Source organism: Lonchura striata, chromosome 3 (assembly GCF_046129695.1).
Source record: "Lonchura striata isolate bLonStr1 chromosome 3, bLonStr1.mat, whole genome shotgun sequence".
In the NCBI taxonomy this organism is placed as follows: domain Eukaryota; kingdom Metazoa; phylum Chordata; class Aves; order Passeriformes; family Estrildidae; genus Lonchura; species Lonchura striata.
This window is the reverse complement of record NC_134605.1, coordinates 69,437,448-69,452,304: the sequence shown is the minus strand read 5'-3', so window position 1 is coordinate 69,452,304 and position 14,857 is coordinate 69,437,448.

Sequence of the window (14,857 nt, the reverse complement as noted above, 5' to 3'; positions counted from 1 at the left end):
GGTATTTTTTTGTGGTGCAGATGGCTTTTCTGAGATAGTTTATGCACTTCTAGATGCTGGAATCACTGATACTGGTAGGGATAGGGTACATAAATCTCTCTGGCTCCCTCTGTACCTCGACCTCATGTTTTTGTTGATTACAGAATCCTGGGGAGAGGGTGTTATTTTGGAGCTGGAGAAGCAGGGCCCTGGTTCCCCACTTGGGCAGAAGCTGTGGTGGAGAGCTGCAACTTTGGATCTATCAACCAGATACTGAATGGGGCAGTCTTTCAATGATGGCAGCATTGAATAGTGAGTCTTCAAAATGTGTGTACTGACAGGGGCTGTGCAGCCCCAGAAAAAAATTTGTGTTTGCCCTGCTGTCAGGTGAGTGGCTGAGAGATCCAACCCAGATACAAAGAAACTGTATCCCAAACCAGTTTTATTGCTTGAAGAAAAGCATAAAGTTTTTTTTCAGACTGTATCTTGGGAGGGAGGAGTAGGGTAGGAGGTCAGGTTGTGTATTTATCTATTAGCATATTCACAGTTCGAGGCAGTTATCAGTCATGTAAAATAAATCTTCAAAGAAATATCTGCCAGAGAATAATTGTCTAGAAGCTGCATTAGGAAGGTGAGCTTGTGCACAACTGTGGTGAAGTTCAGCTCCATGAGAATTAGGCAGATCACAGTGAATTTTGCTGGGATCAAATGCTTCATGTCTTTATGCTTCAAAAATGTTCTGGCCTAGAACTCCATAAACATACATTTGGAGAAAGCACAGTGGTCAGAGCAGGCTTCTTCACAAGAACAATATGTTTTTGGCTTAGTAAGTGCTTACTCTATTATTTTGCAAATCCCTGTTTTGATTTATATCCTGCATGTTTTTGTTTTCTTCTCAGATGAAACTGTATCTATCTTTTTTTTATTAATGGTTTGGATCTAGCTTTGCAAGGGAGCAGAAAAAAACACACAGTCATTCCAAAAAAAAGACTTATCAGTTATTTATTTGAGATCTGGGTTCTTTTGCGCCAAGTTATCCAAAATTGCAGCAACAAGCTTTATTGGTATTTGAATCAAGGGTTGTATTTTATGGTTAGATATCAAGGAAAGCAAACAAAAGATGTAGGCCAAACTGTGTGATTAAAAATACAGACCAACAAATTGCATCCAACAATAGTTGATTTTCCTGTTGCTAATGTATGCTAGCATGATTTAATGGCTTGTTACTTGAGCCTGCTGGAAAGACTTTGTCCTAGTACAAAAGATATTCAGTTTGAGCATGTGTGTTACAATCTTCTAAATAGTAAAGCTGGAGCTTGGACTAGCTATAAATCCAGTGTGTTCTGGGAATAGAAGCTGGCAAAAACACTCAGAGCTAAATAATCAGGGCAGGATCTTGCTGGGATTTGGATACTGGCTGACATAACTAAGTACAGATGTTTATGTGGACTGAAATACATTCCCAGAATAAGAATATTGTACAAACACATGATTATTTTATAGCAGGAAAAAAAAGCCAAGGAAATGAGGACAATAAAACAGGCACTCTTATTTTTGATGAAGGACGTTCTGTTTTCTCTCTGCTTGCCTGTACTGAAGTGCCTCTACTGTGGCACCTACTGGGGCCTGTTGAAGCTTCTGCAAATTGCTTTGGTTGTGGCTCTGGTGCTTACCTGAAAGTCTCCATGGGCTCCCACATGGGTGCCACAGTCTGTCTTAGATGAGAGGAGAAGGGAGAAGCAAACATTTCTGAAAGTGTTACTCTCAGGGAACAGCTGAAACAGGTCAGATTAATCTTATTCCAAATGCCTGGTCATTAGTTTTATAGCCATTATCTGTGTTATTTTTATCTGAACTTCACATAGTGGCATCATTTCTCTTGATTCCTTCTTATTTATACAACTGAAGAACTGCCTACTCTTTATTTTCCATAGCAATTTTTAATTTAGCTGTTGTTTCTTGCTTTAGTTTGGACCTCCCAGCCCTTATTTTGGGCTTCCCTGCTGTGACTTTAGCTGCACCAGTGAATTTTTTTTGGGGTCATGATTGTATCAACTGTTCAATATACACATGGGAGCCAGGAATGCTGGCTTTTTCATTGTGTGTTTACCACAAATTATGGTTGAAATTGAATGGAATATCAAAACATAAACTTGAAATGAACATGAAATGAATCCATAAAACATAAACATGAAGTGAATCCATTTCATGTTGTATATTATTAGGAAAACTCTAGATCTCCCTGGCAAATCAAGTGTGCCCTTCTTAGCGTGAAGAGGAAGCAGCTTCAAAACATAATACTGCAATGTATAAACAGAGTGGTTGCATAGGAGACTTTCCTTGGCAATTATGAGATGAAAGCCAAGATGTGTCCAAGTTTGGCATTACACTTCAAGGAAGCTGTAGACTACTTGGAGAATATGTGGAGGGAAAACAGAGGTGAAGAACACTTGACTAAGACAATTGAGACAAAAAAGAAAGGAACCAGATTTACACCTCCACTCTGTTTTCTCTAGGTTATAAATCTTAAGAAACATGGGATATTGCTGTAAAGGTGAAGGGAATAAAGTTCTGTTTGCACTTATGTATAGGACATATAATAGTGGGCTAAAAATCAAGCTTTCCAAAGATAGTGTGAACTAAACACTGACATCTAGGCTAGGATGTTGTTGACCATCTGTAATGGCCATCCATTTTTAAGAACAGAATAAACAAATACCTAAGGGAACAGATTTACTTTTTCCTGCCCAAGAGCAGTGAAGGTAGTAGATGGATCATAAAACCCATTCTGGTCCTACCTCTTTAGGGCTCTGAAGTGTTCCAGCAGTTGCCATGTTTTGCTTTTGGGTGAAATCTAGGGGGCCTTTTTTAATGGTCCAGATTTTCACCTGTGGTTTTAATTTTCACACATTAATTTTTCTCAAATAGATAAAAATTATGTAGTATATGCTTCTTGTAAGTATATTTATCATAGAATCTTAGACTATCTCAGGATGGAAATGAGCCATAAGAACCAAAGATTCTAATACCCTGCTCCTTGCAGGACTACCTAAAGCTAAACCAAATGACCAAAAGTGTCATCCAGATGCTGCTTGAACTCAGACAGATTTGGTGCCATGACCATTTCCCTGGCAGCTTGGTCCAGTGACAGACCACCCTCTGGCTGAAGAGTCTTTTCCTAGTGACCAGTGTTGATACATGAGAATTAAAAACCAGTTCTCCTCCAAAAGTTTTCTCAGCTCCCCCTTCTGTGACACAGCCATACTAGGAAGGTGGCAGAATTGTAAAGGATGTTTGTCAAGGAACTCCACTGCATAGCTGTGCATTGTAATATGTATTTATGGTATTGACAAGTATCCAGATGGACTTTTTAAAGGCTTACACAAAAACAAAAAAAAAAAAAAACAAAAAACAAGAAAACAAAACAAAACACAAAAAAGAACAAAAAAAAAAAAAAAAAAGAGAAGAATAAATAAATTCTGCTCTTTTAATATAGTCTTTTCATATCATTAAACTTACTCACTCATAAATTCACTATCTGAGCTGCATTGAGCCTGACAAATGTTTGGATTATACCAGCTTATGTGTAGCATCCTGTTGAACATTTGTTTTCCCCTATTGCTCTGTTGGAATTCCAAAGGATGCATCTTGTTTCAGAGAAGAAAGAGAGGTCATACTGAAGAAAGGCTTATAGACAGGTAAATAAAATGCACACTGGTTTAAAAAATAAACCTCTTAGATCTGCCAAGAAGTAGCTGAAAATTAAAACCAGAGAAAGAAACATGATTTTTGAAATCTGGGCCTGTAAAGGCAGAATAGGAAGAGTCATAATGCTGTTTTTACTGTAGCAAAACAGCATAATCCTTTTTTCATCTGAGTAGTACTGTGGACCTGGTTCTGCAACATTTATTTATGTGACATCTCAGTTAAATTCAATGCCTAATAATTCTTTCTGTATTTACCACTTTAGAAAACCTTTTTTTATTTTATTTTTTTTTTAATTCAATGTATGTTCCTTTTGCATGTGCCAGAAGCAAATGTCCTTGTTATTCGGGCTGCTGTCATGCAGAGGGAGTTAGAGAGCTGGAAATATCCCGAAGAAGGGAGCACAGGATAGTACTGCTGCTGCTCCAGGTTGAGCTTCTGCTGACTGAGGACCCAGCAGGTTGCACTGTGCATATTTGAAAGCAAAACCAATATGAACTCCTTCATGAAAACAAGCATGAAAATGCCAGTATTCGCAGTTCCATTGCACAAAATGAACATTTTTTTCCTATTTATTGAAAAGATGGGGATCTATGCCAGACCCAATGGGCTAGGCCAAGGTTCTCTTAATTCCTTTTTTTTTTGTTTTGTTTTGTTTTGTTTTGTTTTTGTGCTGTTCTAGTACATCTATGTTGCTGGTTGGTTTTATTTTCAGTTTTTAAGTGGGTTTCAAATTTGTAGGTTCTGTGATCTGAATTCTGCCATTTTCTTGGTATGAACTGTTTTGGTTTCTTTATACCTGTAATACTTCCACTGTGTCAACTTAAGGGAAGTACACTTCATGAATAAGTTTAATAGCACAGTGGTGTTTGATGGCTGATTAGCTGTTGTTTGGTGTTACTTTCTGATGCTATATGATGATATATATGCTCTTTAAGTTTTCTATTATATCAAGATGCTATTGTTTTTGAATGTGGGATATGATGGTTATTTCTGTTTTTATTTCAGTTTTTTGCAGGCAGAATTACTCAGCTAGTCCAGAGTAAATATTTGCAGATCCTAAGATGGAAGAGATTTTGTACACACAGCAGTGTTATTGGACAGTTTTATCCCCTTTATCAGGAGGGAACCAAATCTAGGATCTGTCATGCATACATCTAGTCCAGCAGCTCTTCATGAAAAACAGCGTGTCAGCAATGGCTTTTTTCCCACACAAATAAAAAGCTATTAACATTGAGGGTAATTTGTCTCTAGACTTTCACTCTCAGCTGTCTATTTATGATCAGAATTAGCTGCTCAGCAAGATTCACTATTGGGACTGAAATTCCCTTTTCCTCATTGGGTTGGAAATAACATTGTAAGCACCTAGGAAGAAAATAAACCTTTGAGATTACTCTAAGGCAAGGATTCTTCATGCAGTGGGAATGCAATGGCCTTCTAGTTAACACAGGAAGAATATACAGAAGTACAAAAGTAACAGCCTCTTTTTTATATACATAAGCAGAAGCAATTCAGTCACATCAAGAAGGAGCACAGCAATGCAGTTCAGAGGGCTGCAAGGACTTCAGTGGCAAGGAAAAGTTCCTGACAGGAAAGAAAAATCCAGTGAATGTAGTGATGCAGGAAGATTCACGCCTAGTAGTTATAGTGTGTCACCTACATGCTCATTTTGTTTCATTTTGTTACTAAATTTGCTACTGAAGAGTTTATATGCTTTCTGAATTAGTAAGGAAAATAAGGTGTGTTCTTAAGTCAAATTTTCTAGCATTTGCCTATTTCTCATAGAATGAATGTGGTTGATGATAAATATCCTGATGCGGTTCAAGACAATTGGGAAAAATTAAGAAGTGCTTTAGACAGGAATTCAGATATTTTTAATACTGATGTGATTCCCTGTTCGAGGGTTTTAAGAAGAAATTGTGAATTATCAACTTTCCTTTAAAACCAGAGTCCTACAGATAATGCATTTGTTTATATGTATTTTCTGAGAAAGGTTAATACTGCAAATGTTGCCATCCTTGGTTTGTATGCTTGAGAACTCTGGAGTGTGGCTTTTAAAGTGAGCAGGAATCCTGGAAATGTGGTGCTCAGATTCCAGAGTCTGGAGCCCTGACTCTACAGTGGTTGCTCCTCTGGACTTACTGTGTCTTGGACTGCAGAAATAGGCAGTTCAGAAGGATATTTGTGGGATCGACTTGGTAAAGAAGCCAAGATACTGTCTCAGTTATGCCAAATCCTGAAACCAATCCTTCCAATTTTCTGCAACAATATTATTTGAAATATTTCTGTGGGTGGCCTGTTTTTGGATAAACTAAGAGAAGAAGTCTCTTGTGTAAAGACTTATGCTGAAGTATCTCTAAGAGTCTTTAGATTTTCACTCTAAACTGTCTGCTAATTATCAGAATTAGCTGCTCAGCGAGATTCACTATTGGGACTGGGTATCTAGGAGTATCTGCTTGTGGTTATTCTCAGCTTCTCCTTCTTTTTGAATGAAGGGAGGGAATTGTTGACATAGAATTACTCATATGAATGGTACTTAGCAAGCAAAGCAGCATTCCTGTTGCAGAATGTTTAAAACCTAGGATGTAATCCATGGTGTTACAGAGTAGGAACTGTGTGAAACTGTAGCAGTTCACAGGATTGTCTCTGGAAAAGTGCAACCCTTCTCTTCTGGGAACTAGGCAGGACTATGCCTTGTCCTTGCAGGTGAGGAGTGGGCTACCCAGGATGGAAGAATGAAAAGTGCTGTAACTTGTCCTCCCTGTCTCCTTTCTCCACCAAAAATCTCTAGGAGATGTACCTGTGGATTGGCACAGGGGAGGAAGGCGCAGCCCTTGGCCCAAGTGGGACTGTCTAACCAGTGACAATTGACTGTGCTAAGGAAAGTACAGCTTAACCTGGGGCAGATAAGGGGTCTGTAGCATTTAGTTAGTGGCTCTGACTAGTCTAACTGGTTGTGCAGGTGTAACCATTTTTCACTCCTTAACCCAAAGGGGTTCATTGGTGGGGAGACACAGCTGCACTACCACAGGAGTACAGTGCTACCAGGGCAGGAAGAGCAGGGTTAAACTCTTTGTCCCAAATGCAGCCTTTTGAATCTGCCACATTTCTCTTATACGAGCAGGATAGAAAGAGAGATGATCCATGATCTTGGATACAATGGGCTAATAATGTACAGAAAAGGGAGCAAGACCTACAACATTACAAAGTTCACCTGAGCCACTCTGTGGAGTAGACCTTTATTAGCATTAACAGCAACTCAGATGAGCTCTGGATCATTTTGATCTTCAATATCTGGTTATCTAATATTTGAAGAACAGTTTCATCTTGCCATCATAAGTGTCATTCATCTGCTATCTAGATCTGAGCATCATAGATGAAACGACAGAATGATTAGACAAGACATTAAAAACAAAGCTGAAATAAAGCATGGAGCAGAAACACAGATGGCCCATATAGATTAAAGAATGAGATAAAAATTCTATTACATGTAGTTCCAGTAAACCTTAAGAGTTGTGCTGAATTTTAGCAAATTCTGTCTTACGTATTAGAATCATTACACATATATGCAATACTCACCAATACTGGATAAAGAAGGATCAGCTGATACTTACATAGACTTTCAAAGGTCTCTGGAAAACTAGTAGCAGAAAAAGTGTTATTCTTTGTTATGGTTTGGCCTAAGACAAAAAGCAAGCAAGCAAGCAACCAACCAAACAAACCCCCAGTATTAAATATACCCATCAAAGAGCTGAGAAAATGCAAGAAAATATGACAAAACTTAAAGTAACACAGGAGTTTTGGCTCTTCAAGGATGAAGTAATACTGGTATCCTTCAAAGCCTTGAGCAAGCCTGAGGTGATGTAAAGAAGGATTTCTCCTGAATTTTCTTCTTATAATGGTTGTTATGATCCCAACAGACTGTTCAACACCAGGCCAGATCCAGCCACCTCTGGATACCCTTGTTTCAGAAGCTGGCGATAGCAGCTTCGTGCCAGAATCAGATAGCAGAGGAGTAGTAACCCTGAAATAGTAACATACTTGAAGTTCTCATGGCATGTGAAGATTTGGGAGGTGTGTGTGTGTGAGAAGAATGTTGTACATGACTGAGCAGGGCCCTGTTCGGGCAGAAGGATTTGTTAGCTGATGTCTTTTCCTAGAGGATAGGCACTCCTCCAAGGACTGTGGAGGTGCCTTGACCTCCAACAGCTGTTTGTCTTTTGGGGTCTGGCAGAAGGCCCTTTATTAAAAAGGATATGAAAATAACAAAAATCCACACAACATGGATTTCCCCTGCCATCATATTCCGTTCTCTGATATACTTCTACTTCGGGATAAAAAAACCCAGGGAATTAAGTCATGGTGTGGATGAAAAGTAAAGGGCACTGACAGCATTGCTTTCAGACATCTTGCACTCATGTTTCTTAAAGTGTTATTCTCCAGCTGGTCTGATTATGGCTTTTTTGCAGAGTCCTACCACAAGGACAATGGTTTCACTCTGCCCTGGCACAACACTGAAACCAAGGAGCTGAAATCTCAGTTCCAACTTCTGCTTTCTCACTCTGATATTGACTGTAACTTTAAGAATCTCAATAACTCACTGATGAGATTGGACCTCTTTTCCCTAGTAACTGAAATGTACTTCCCAATGGTAAAAAAAAAAAAAAAAAAGAAAAGAAAAAAAAAAAAAAAAAAGGAAAGAAAGAAAGAAAGAAAGAAAAAGTCTTTAAAAGCATGGATGAAAGTCCCATTTTATTACAAGTCAGTGTTTTGCATCACAGAATATAAGATTGTGTTATTTTTGCTCTTGACAGGAAGCAGCAGAAAGGCTCAACTCACACCCCCTAAGTTCTAATAACTGCTCATATTTGTATTTTCAGTATCTTGGCTTTGAGGCTGTACCTTTATTCCCTCAGGTCTCACTAGCGTTTTCTGTGCATTTTCTCGAGTTTTCCTGCCTTTGTTTGATGTCTCCCTGAGCTGTGGTCCTTCCACTAGAGGTCGGCTGCAGCACATCATCACCCAGCCTCCACAGTTCTCAGAATACCAGCAGAAAAACTCTGAGTTTCATTTTTATTGTCATCCAAAAGGGCCAAACAAAAATCTCCACTGTGTGCCCAGAGTCGAAAAGAGTTGTGTAACTGTTAAACAGAAAGAACAGACTGCTTTTAAATGCATGACTTGCCTTACAAACTGCACCTTGAATGAGCACAGGTGATCACCTGAAAAGGACAAAGGTTTGATTGCATAAACTGATCTGTAACACTTTCCTCAAATTAGCATTTGAGCTATCAGAGATAAGCACAGACAGATGTGTTTACCCAACTAGGCAATGATGTACACTGCCTTCATTGTAAACTGGCTTATTCTGTGGTTTTAGTTTTTGAACAGGACTTTCAAGTATACCTTCTGGGCTAATGCTATTCTTACCAAAGCCATTGATAAGAAATGTGCTATTAACTTTGGTTGAAAGACAGTGGTTTTGAAAATCCTGTTTTTTTTATTTGGAGGTGCCAGAAATAGCAGCAGGGAGTTTCATTGTGTCTGCAGGAAAAGAAAAGAAACACAGAACCAGAATGTTTCCTTTGCCCCTTTACCACTCCACTTATTTTCATCCCTTTTTTTGGCTGATAATATGCAGAATTGCTTTACTCTAGGATTTCATATCCAGCTTAGGAAATTTATATCAGTACCATCTCCTTTTGTGCTTTAGGTTTTGCAAAATTTTAGAAGTATCTGCTGCAGACAACAGACTATGAGAACATTTCTAGCTTATGTTGCAGAAGTTTCACAGTCAGAGAGCTGGGGCATGCTAGTTTCTGCCAGGACTTTGGAAAAGAGAAACCACAAGATTCAGGTCCTTATTCAAATGTAATAATGAGGAACTTTCCTTTTTCAGTTGTGTTAGTTCTAACTAGTCTTCAGGATGTACCAGGATATATTTCAGCAATTAAAATCTAAAACATTTCTTTTGACAAATGGAGGGATAATTTTTTTAAATAATTCAGGCCTTATCAAACTTATCAACAAAAGTTTCTGTACAAACTACAGTATTTCTGTACTACAATAGTCAAGAATCCCTCTTCATATCTGCTGAAAATACAAACTGAGTGTGTTGCTCTTGCTTTACTATATATTGCCTCCTGTATAAAAACACATAGCAATATTCGTAAGTTTTGTGGTTACTTTTATGTCAACCAGATTAATCCTAAAGTAGATCCCTGGCAGCAAAAACATTTGATGAAACTGCAAGAGTAGAAAAAATGAGATAAATGGATGGACCTTCCTTCTAAATCTGTAGAGATAATATAAGTGAATAAAATGAGTTAATTTGAAGTTATTTTAATTTATTTATTGGACACTTCCAGGGAAATTGAAAGCTCTAGAGAAAGGTTGCCTCAGGTTTATGTATCATGCGCTTATGCTTGAATTCATAAAGATCCATTACAAAGATGCTATAGAGATATTTTTTCCTCCTCTTTCCCAGTTCAGGAATTTCAAAAGGCAGCTCAAACACTTGCATAAATATTCAAAAGCTCTGAAGTTCACCCAAGGCAAGTCAAAATCAGTGCTTGAATTTGTGTCATAGGAATTGCTCGGAACAGCTCTTTTTGTAATGTGACCAGGGTTCAGACCTGTGCTCTAAAGACAAGGTGAGATGCTCCTTGTACAAAGCACAAGTTGTTGGGGCACAATGTGTTCCAGGGAGTGGCTACTGAATGTCTCTATTTTAGTTCTGGCCTCCCAGGTTCTCTTGACTATAGTGATACAATGTCATTTTGGGACATTTGGAGGATGTGCTACCTGCCACCCAGCCTCCTTGGAAAAATGGCAATGTGTCTTCAGAAATCACCTCTAACACCTCTCATCCCTTTGTCCTAATTGCACCTTATTCAGCATGTGTACCCTTCAGGGCTGACCTGCACCTGCCCAGCAAGAGCTGCTCATTCACCCCTGCTATGGATGCTTGAAGGAGATTCAGGGTATGACAGGCTGGTCACGTGTGCTGGGGTCTTGCCACGTTTTCCCAGTGAAATTGGAGCAGGTCTGGTATCCTCGTCTGTAAAACTGGTAAAACAGGAGTGTTCTGCCTCCAAAACAAGAGGAAAACAAATGTAATTAAGATGGTGAACTGCTGCTATAGAGCTGGATCTATACAAATATCTCATCAAGTGACACTGATATGGTGTCAGAGCATGAGGTTACTGCCTCTCATCCCCTGGGTGAGCCTAAAGCACTATGAAAATAAGAACACCTTGTAGCTCACCTTCCTACATAGAATAAATGCCTTCTCTGAAACTGTGGAGGAGTTGTGCCCCTATGTGCCCTTTTCTATCAATAGTCACATTCCTGACAAATGGAAAGTCCTTGGTGTGCTATCTCTTTCTTCTTTTATTACTCGTGTGATGTCTTCAGCACATGTGAGGCTGTTTCAGCCCAGAAATGTTGCTGAGGTCCTAAGTTTTCTATTCCCAAAGAACCACTGCTGCAGTCCATCCAACTACTTCTGTGCCCAGGCTTGAAGATCCCTGCTGTAGTTGTGGTAGCAGTAGCCGTGGATGTGTTTGAGCGTGGGCAAGCTTTCCTTTGGGACCCTTGTTGGGTGGTAGCCGTTTCGTAGAGAAGCAGTAAAGGATCAGAAATTGTTGATTCCCAACCAATGGGAAAGTGAATAAAGTAAATAGTTGGGAAACTAATGGAAATGTAATTTCCATAGAGTTTGATATTTAATTTGCATTTTTATTAAAGGCTTCTTGGTCCCCTGCCTCCCCTCCCCCTTTAATGTTGTTTTTTTTTCTGTGTTAAGTGAGGTCTTATGAAGCTCCTGTTCTTAATATCCTTGGAATTCCTGTAATGCTTTGCTAGAAGTTGTATCAAAAAGATTTTATGGATACAAATAACTGATAAAACATGACTATGTTCTTCAAATTATACTTCTGATTAAAGTGGCAATTAAAAAAACTCCTGCAAGGTGAGATGTGTGTTTTTACAATTACTTTTGTACTATTATTAATCTTATTTAACCTAGAGTTTGGCAGTACTCTGTAATATTCTCACTGGTTCCTACTTAACATTCATTATTCCTTTTGTGGGTCTTGCAAAGCATGTGAGAGAGGACTTGTCTTAAATTGCAGAATTCAGAAACTGGATATGAAGGCTTTACAGCTGAATTTGGCTGTACAATATTTTAACTAATGTAATGGGTTTGATTCTGATGATACTCAGAAAGATTAGGTGTTCATGGCCTTTAAAAAAAGATTAGAACAGAAATAAGTTTTCTTTTATGATCCATCTATTCAGACCTTTTCCTCATGCCAGATACTTCACAAAGAAGCCATTCTTTCAAAACTTGCTACAGCAGGTAGTTTTTCTGGAAAGCTTGGGTACAAGCCATCATCACGAACAGAAGTAAAACTGGCTTTGCTGCTCACTGAGACAATGAAAGAAAAAAAGATCATTCTCCTTGCTTTTTCTATAGTGATTTGCTCACCAGATATAGTATATTTGATTTTGATCATCATCACTCCTTAACAATGAGAGGTAACAGAAAATGAGAGAGGTAGTCCCTTCCCCCCATAAATCTTAGAAAAAATAGAAAAAATAAGACACACTTTTGCATTCTTTCCAATCTGGTGAATTTCCTCCACGTGCTATAACAGACAAATCCATTCTACATTTTCACCTCGGAGAGGGGGCAGCAGAGAACTTTCTCAAAAGAGAATCAGTCAGGAGTGCTGCAGAGGCCAGATGCTCTAAATTTCTCTTGACTCACTGTGGGATGGGGTCTGGTGTGCTGACTCATTGGCCTTGTGAATCTTTTGTCTGTATTTGGTGTGAGAGTGATGGAGGATCTCCAGCAACATGCAGCAGCATTGCTTGAAACACATCCTGTGTGGTCAAATTCTACTACTTCTTTTCATGCCACTGGATAGTAGAGCTATGATTATGTCTGGAAGAAGTTCCACCAGATACTTAGAAGGGTGGAAATTATGGATAATGGACAATTTACACATCAAGCATTTGTCATATTTGATAGAAGGGTTCTGTAACAGATTTCTCATTGGACACCAGACTCCCCTTTTTCAAAATTCGGTCTCCTGATATGCTGCTAAGCAGGAGCTGCCCAGCTGCAGTCTATGGTGATGTGCCAAAGTGTCCTCTGCTCCTTGTGCTCACCAGCTCCAGTACAGCACAAGCCGTGTGAGACGGCACCTCTGTGAAAAGAACAAGGGGATGTGCCTGTAGCAGGGCTCTGGTGAGGATTTAGCCACAGGAAGTGTGCCCTGGTATTTACTGAAGGGTAATGGTCTTAGGGAATGGCTTAGCATGTGTGTATGGCGGGGAGGGCAGGAAGGATGGCGGCATGACCTGTCTGCTAGAAGCCATTCAGCAGCTGAGCACCTGGGGAGCCGAGAGCAAATGTCTGCTTTGCGCAGGGGCAGGTGTGGTAGCGAGTTCCTCCTCTAAAGGAGGAAGTGGCATCTGTGGACATGGCCTCACAGAGGCTCAGACGCTGCAAGAAGTCTCCACGTTTTGTAGAGGGGCAGAAAAAGCCCAAATGGCCTCACTGTGGGGGTAGTGAATGAAAAGTAGGACCTACTTCTCTGGCATCTGGGGAAGTTACAGTATCTGTGTGGCAAGCTCTATGACTAATTCTCTGAATATGAAGCTATCCCTTTGATGCACGTGGGCTTTGATTCCCTATTTCTTTATTGTTTGGACTCAGAAGCCCTTCACAGCTGCTGCATTTTGCTCAGAAGGGTTACTTCCCAGAAGTTTTTGTATCGACAGCCCAAAGTTCATTTTGGCTCGCTCTACCAATGCCTGCACCAGTGGGCCTTGGTGACAAGGTAAGAAAAAACTGAAAAATCTCCTCACTTTGCTGCTCTTTTTTGAAGAGGAAAGGTCTCAGCTACTGGAGCTGAGGCAGCCTTAATGTTAATGAGAAGGTCTTGAGCCCATGTGCTTGGCCAGCATCAATCATGGCAGTAATACAAGAACAGGGGAAAGGGAACAGAGAAAAAGAGAAAGCATTTAGTCTCACGCATTTCCTCTTTCCTGCTGATTAATCTCTCCCAAGCTTGATACCAGCTCTCTGTTAAAAAATATAACCACATTTTTTTGTTAGGAAAATTTCCCACCTACAAAAAAATAGTGAAGGTCTTCCTACCTCAGACTGACCCAGACCAGGAAATATTCAATCAATAAATGAAAACTTCAGAAAAAAAAAGGACTCCAAACATTGGATTGACTCATGCAAGCAACATGAAAATTAATGAAAAAAAGGGAAAAAAAGGAACAAAACCAGGTTTGCCCAGTGCATCTTTTCTCAAGGGCACTAAATCCACAGTTGGGTTGGAAAAGAGTAGCTGATTGAGGGCAATGCAAGGAATGTGACTGATCTAAATTTCAAAACAGCCTAGTCATCAAGGTTATTGAAGAGCTAGGATTAGATCCTCCACAAAGGAAAAAAAGGTGCTGTCCAGGTTTCTCTCTTTTAAAATCAAACTTTATCTGCTAGCCAAAAATGTGCCATCACTTTTTTCCTCATATCACTCACAGCAGACAGCATTGTCTGTTCTTTTGGATTGGAAATTTTAAATGGAAATGCTTCATCCCATGCTTAGTCCATATACTTACCATGATATTTAACAGAGATGCACAATGAATGCTATTGATTCAGGAAAACATAGTTTAAGATTATTTGACCTCATGCTAATTTAAGAAATAGAGATGGAAGGACCTAGAGTTTCTCAGATTTAAGCAATTAGACCTTTAGTGTCAATGAGAATAGGATGAGTGAGGATGATCATACTAAGATAGAGAAATTGGTTCACAGATAATCTGTCATTGCAAGGATTATGTAAAGAATTCATTGCTTGACAGTTTGTCATCAAGATTTGCTTGGATTGAAGGAATTCTTGGAGACAATACGCTCATGATGTCAACTTGCAAATTTACAGAACTGCCAACGTAGTCCTAAGTTTATCTGTGCTACTTCTATTAGAAGCTTCATTGCAATGTCTCATGTTGAGCAGGATAAATTTGACAAGCACCCATTTGTAAAGATACATTAACAGGATTTTCTGTAATCAGAAAAAAACAAGGCCAAGATTAATGCTAAACCTTTAGCACACTGAAAAGGATTCCAATTTATGCCACCCAAATAAAT